We start from the raw sequence: 6,295 nt of genomic DNA, 5'->3' as shown, positions 1-6,295 counted from the left end.
AAAGGAGAGACATATGGATTTGAAAGCCCCACTCCAGTAACTAAGGAGTGTTATCTATGGACTCAGGTCACTCTAACCCCTGGGCCCACCTGGCCCCCAGGAGGCATTCCAGATGATGATTGAACCTAGTCGGTTAAGGGACAGAATGGTTCATTAGTTCCTAGGTGCATTGTCTCTCTGAGAATGTATAAGGCGTGGGTTTCTAAGGCCCTCTTGGCCCCTTCCTGGCACCTCAGACCCAGGCGAACACTTTTGTTCTTCAAAACCACGAATGGTTCAGGGAAACAACCAAGAGGTCATGTCCCTGTAACTGTTCCACTTGAGGTGTTGAGAGATAAATGACCTTTCATGAGAACAGCAAAGCAAATACTTTATAGATTATAGACAAGCATAGATACATAATAAAAACAATGAAAGGAATTAATCAATAAGCAAAGGGCAGGAGGGGACGTTATGAGAAAACAATCATGGTATTCCTTATTGGGTGATGACCCAAAGGAACAATTTGAAAATTGGGTGATGCCAGAAAATGTAGATGACGTAGGCTACAAGGAGATCACTAGCAAATATAATGCCACGTTTGCTACAATCAATCGGCCAGTTCAACACACTGCGGTTGTCTGCGTCCATTTTTATTTTAGCTTTTTATGTTAGTTTTGTTTTATTTTCACTTTTTCGCCGACGCCGTTCATCCTTTGGGAACCCCTGCATCTGCTGGAGCTGGACTCCGGCAGTCAGGTAATCCCATCGTTGGTGTCACCTCATTCTTTGATGATTATTGTTACTTCTTGGTGTTTATTATTATTTTCCACGTAAGTGGAGATTTTTGTGGCTTTTCCTTACATTTTGAGTAAATTTGGTTGGTATTCTGGACACTTGAATGTTATGTTATGAGACGCTGGGTCTTATTTATGTGCAAGGAAGATTGCGGATTTTTCAAAAAGATTTTATTAAAAAATTTTAAAATATTTATTTATTTATGTTGAGATCATGAGAGGTACAGAGGGAGAGAGGGAGAGAGAGAATCTCAAGCAGACTCCATGCTGTTAGCCCAGAGGCTAAAGTGGGTCTCCATCTCAGGAAGCATGAGATCATGACTTGAGCCAAAATCGAGAGTCCAAAGCCTAAACAACTGAGCCACCCAGGCACCCCAAGATTTTATTTTTAAGTAACCTCTACACCCAACATGGGGTTCAGACTCACAGCCCCGAGATCAAGAATCACACACTTCACTGACTGAGCCAGATGTGCATCCCTGGATTTTTTTTTTAACCTTACAGTTTTCTTTTCTTTTTTTTTTTAATTTATTTTTACATTTTATTTATTTTTGAGAGAGCGAGAGAGAGCACAAGTGGGGGAAGGGCAGAGAGAGGGAGACACAGAATCTGAAGCAGGCACCAGGCTCTGAGCTGTCAGCACAGAGCCCAACACAGGGATCAAACCCACGAACCGTGAAATCAAGACCTGAGCCGAAGTCAGTTGCTTAACCGACTGAGCCACCCAGGCGCCCCTAACCTCCCAGTTTTCAAAGCCTTTACCCGGCTATTCAGGCCTATCGTATGTATGTATCTATGGGACTGGGCATGGGTCTCCCCATTACCTCAGTTCTCAAAGTTCTCAGGATCCTAATTAGGGCCAGATCTATGTATACACAGGTTAAGCTTGAGTATAGGAATTCATATGACTATGAGTCCTCATTCCAGAGCTTGTCTCTCTTCATTATTGTGCTAGTGGGAACAATGGTAATTTGTAATTTTTTGTATCTTTAACTTGAAGTTGAAGCAAACTTGAATTTGAATTTTAACTTTAAAAATTTCCCAACAAAACCGGAAAAATCTTAATTAGAAAAAATTCAAAAGCACAAAATGATGAGTCAGATAGATACATCTGAGTGTGTTAAGATTCAGAATCAGAGTCAGATAAATAATCCACAAACTAAAAGATGTGAACAGCAGATTATTGTTATAATATACAAAACAAGCATTGGGCATCAATATCCAAAAATAAAACCCCTGGTTCAAAACAGGCAAAAGTTGTGAAGTAACGTTTTGCAGAACATGAACCACAAGGGGCCATGAATCAATGAAAAACATTTCAACTTCTAGTTACGCCCACCTCAGATTCACAGCCCGGCCCTTTTCCATCAGGCCCCGCCCACCTCCGGCCCACGGCCCGGCCTCTTTCCCGCAGGCCCCGCCCACTTCAGATTCACCGTCCGCCCCTTTCCCCCAGGCCCCGCCCACCTCAGATTCACCGCCCGGCCCTTTTCCATCAGGCCCCGCCCACCTCCGGCCCACGGCCCGGCCTCTTTCCCGCAGGCCCCGCCCACCTCAGATTCACCGTCCGCCCCTTTCCCCCAGGCCCCGCCCACCTCAGATTCACCGCCCGGCCCCTTTCTACCAGGCTCCGCCCGCCCCGCATCCACTGTGCGGCCCCTTTCCCTCAGGCCCCTCCCACCTTCGCTTCCCGCCCGGCCCCTTTCCTTCAGGCCCCGCCTCTCCCCGGCCACCCACTCCTGTCTCCGCCCCTAGCCCCGCCCGCCGCTCCCGCCTACACGTTGCGGGCCCCGCGTAAAGCGCTTGCCGCAGGCAGCACAGCGCTAGCCGCTAGTCCCGGTGCACCTTGCAGTCGAGTGGCGCTTGAGGGCGCGGCCGTGTGCACCACCTCGTGGCTCAGTAGCTTCCACGCGCGCTTGAAGGCTTTCCCGCAGGCCTCGCGGCCAAACCACCCCGCCCGGACCTCAGAGCCGGGGACGAGAGAGCCGGGCGCCGCCACTTTGGCGGAGACGCGCCTCGGCCGCGGCGTCGGGGACCCGGCGAGGGATCGAGTACGCCCGGTGTTCGTGGACGAGCTGCACCAGGGCCGGAGCCTCCGCCCCGCCTCCTCCGGGCGCCTGGGAGAGGAGAGAGGGCTCAGTCCCTGGTCATCTCCATCCCACACCTGCAGGGCAGAAACCTGCTCCTCCCGCTCATACCCCTTCATCGAATCCCTCCGATGTTGGCTCTATCCGGAAAGTACGTCCAGAATCCGGCTACTTCTCACTCTCTCCCCGGCCGCCTCCCCTAAGCTCAAATCCTCTCTGACCCCAAGCGAGGACGCCTGTTGCCTGTCTGGACCTCCCGCCTCAGTCCTCGACCCCCAGGTAGGTTCCCCAGAGTGTGCCTGTTAACACCTAGATCAGTTCACGTGCCTCCTCAGCCCAGAGCCCTCCCGCATTGTCCCCTCTAACTCAAAGAAATGCCCATGTCCTCAGCAGCACTCAGGAGGCCTTGCGTGACCCCCCTGCGTTCCCTCTGGGATCTCTCCTCTCTCCCCCTCTCCTGCTGGCTCACTAGGCTCTGGCCACATTGGCTTCAAGGCTCTTCAACGGACTCATTGTCTGGAACCCTCTTCCCCAAGACAGCGGCCTGGCTTCCCCCTCATCTGGGTCAGGTTCTTGTTCAAATGTCATTTCTCACTAGAGGCCTTTCCTCACCACCTATTTCAAATGGAAACTCACGCTACCCTTCTGTCTTGCCCTACCTGGCTTTACGTTTCTCCACGGCACTTATCTTTGGATGTGAACCTGGGGCTGACCGCGTCCACCTTTCGCATCCACGGGGAGTAGAGTCAGCCTGGCAATGAAATTGTCATAGACACAAACAGCTCCCAGAGAAGGCAGGGACAGCTTCTGGATGAGCACCTAGATCTAGCTGTGCCTGAAGCATCCCCTCCTTAACTTTTTGGTTGCGTGAGGCAATAAATTACCTTTTGTTGCTTCAGCAAGCTTGGCTTGGGTTTTCCGCCATGTGGTAGGCTGAGTGATGGCCTCCAACTATATTCAGGTGCTTGTGACTTTGGAAACAAGGACTATGCAGGTAGGATGAAATTAAGCGTCTTGACATGGGGAGATTATCCTGGATCATCTCGGTGGCTCTAAATGTCTACAAGTGTTCTTATAAGAGGGAGATTCGATGCAGTGAAGGCGACGGGATCAAGGAACTGAGATGCTCTGCTGTTGATTCTGAAGGTGGAAGAAGGGGCCGGAGTCAAGGGTTGTGAGGGATGAAGTTCTAGAAGCTGAAAAGGGAAGCAGACGGCCTCTCCCCTAGAGATTCAAAGGGCGCACAGCCCTGCGAACATCTTGATTTCGGCCCTAGGGAAACGGACTTCAAACTTCTGAAGTTTGTCATCATTTATTACAGCAGCCATAAGGAACTAATACATGCCGTTTGCAGCGAGACTCTGAACACAGAGGGATACATACTTGGCATTTATTTGGCGCTTTCTGTATACCTAGGTACCTACTGCGTGCTCACAATAACCCAGCCATCTGCAGGGTAACTGAAGCTCAGAGAGGGCAATTCACGTGCCCGAGGTCACAGAGTTTGGAAGCGAGTCGAGATCTGAATCCGGGAAACTCGGGCTCTAAAGCCGGCCCTCACAAATTCACCCTCACCCGCCTATGAGGGATATTCGCACACCTCTTGTGGCAGTGTTGGAGATAATGCGACTGGCTAGTATTTATTGGATACTTACGAGGCTGTAGGAACTGTTCTGAGCAATTCATGGGTATTAACTCACCGAACTCAGCCTATGAGGTGGGGACTTTTATTACCCCCATCTGACAGATGAGCAAACTGAGGCACAGGGATTAAGAAATATCTACATAAGATCGCACAGCTAGTAAGAGGGAGGGGCAAAACGTGACCCCATGATGTCCCGCCCCTCTGTGATGATGAACCCTCCTCATTTGCCAGATGGAGACCCGAGGGCCCAGGGAGGTGCAGGAATGACTCCTGCACTTAGCAATGACCAGCCTCTCCTGGGCTGGAGCCCAGGCCAGGCTGCTTCCTCTGTTGTCAACGTGCTGCCTGACCTCAGGCAAGTCAACATGTCTCTTGGACCTCAATTTCTTCACCCGAGAAACGAGGGGGTTGGTCTGGATCAAAATGTGATGCTCAGAGCGCCCCCATCGGCATCGTGGGGAAAGGCGGGTGAAGCCGGTTCAAATTTGCGCGTCACCCACAATTCCCGAGTCAGGAGTTCTGGGGGAGGGGACACTCCTCACCATTCAACAGCCTGACTGCCGGCCATGTGCCGTGCACTACCCTAGATTCTGGTAATAGAGCAGTGACCTCCCTCCCCTCTACTGTGGCCCAGCAGAAAATAAACAAGTAAAATACTAAGTATGTCGGATGAGGGTTCATCAAAACCAGTTGAAATGCACCCGTGTTCATGAACACACCTCGCGCACAAGAATTTAAAATGCGCTGTATCCAACAGTTTTCTTTTTCTTTTGGAGAGGGAGAGGGAGCGTGAGCGGGCGAGGGGGGCAGAATTTTTTTTTTTTAATGTTTTATTGATTTTTTGAGACAGAGAGACAGAGCATGAGCGGGGGAGGGGCAGAGAGAGAGAGGGAGACGCACAATCCGAAGCAGGTTCCAGGCTCCGAGCTGTCAGCACACAGCCCGATGCGGGGCTCGAACTCACGAGCCGTGAGGTCATGACTTGAGCTCAAGCCGGACTCTTAACCCACTGAGCCACCCGGGTGCCCCAAGGAGGGAGGGAGAAGCTTAAGAGCGCCTGTCCAGTCTCCCCACTCCAGTCCACCCTCCACAAGGCCCCAGAAGGCCGTCTTCACCCCAGGCTGATCTTGCCCCTCTCCTGCTCGTGGCTCCCCAGCAGCCGACGCCAGCGACAGCCCCCTTGATAGGCTCCCCGCACCCGCTCCAGCGTAACTCTCGAGATATTTGCCGGTGGTCCTTACCTTCTGCAAGTAGGTACTTAACTCTTCCACCAAGGGGCGCTAGCACCTGTTGTTATGCCCTCTCAGAGCCTCGGTCAGAATCCAACTCCTGCTACAAGCCACAGTTCAAACCTGCTCCGGAGGCACACACTCAACCTGGACCCTCCCCCCTCTTACACACGCAGAGGTCACCCCCAAGCACGGCCCGGATCCCCCCCAAACAAACGATGATCTCTCCCAACCAACTTCACCCCCCTCACCCGGACTCACAATGAACCCGCCCACTCCAACCGCGCGCCTCCCCGCACGGTGAACTCGCCCAGCCAGAGGCCCCGCCTTCTTTCCTTGGCAAAGGTCTTCTAAGCCCCGCCCCGCCCTTCGAACCTGGGTCCCCCGAAGGCCTCCCCTCTTCCAATTGTTTCGACCCGTTTGTCTCCTCCCCCTTTCCCCCCCAGCATTTACCCCCGGCCTCCGCGACAAAGGTCCCGCCCGCCCAAACGTCCCTTCAGTACCCAGGCCCACTTCTCCCACCCCTCTGCTGGAAACTTGGTGTGTCCCGGAGTGGCA

Source organism: Acinonyx jubatus, chromosome E2 (assembly GCF_027475565.1).
Source record: "Acinonyx jubatus isolate Ajub_Pintada_27869175 chromosome E2, VMU_Ajub_asm_v1.0, whole genome shotgun sequence".
NCBI lineage: Eukaryota > Metazoa > Chordata > Mammalia > Carnivora > Felidae > Acinonyx > Acinonyx jubatus.
Note: the sequence above shows the minus strand (reverse complement) of the source record.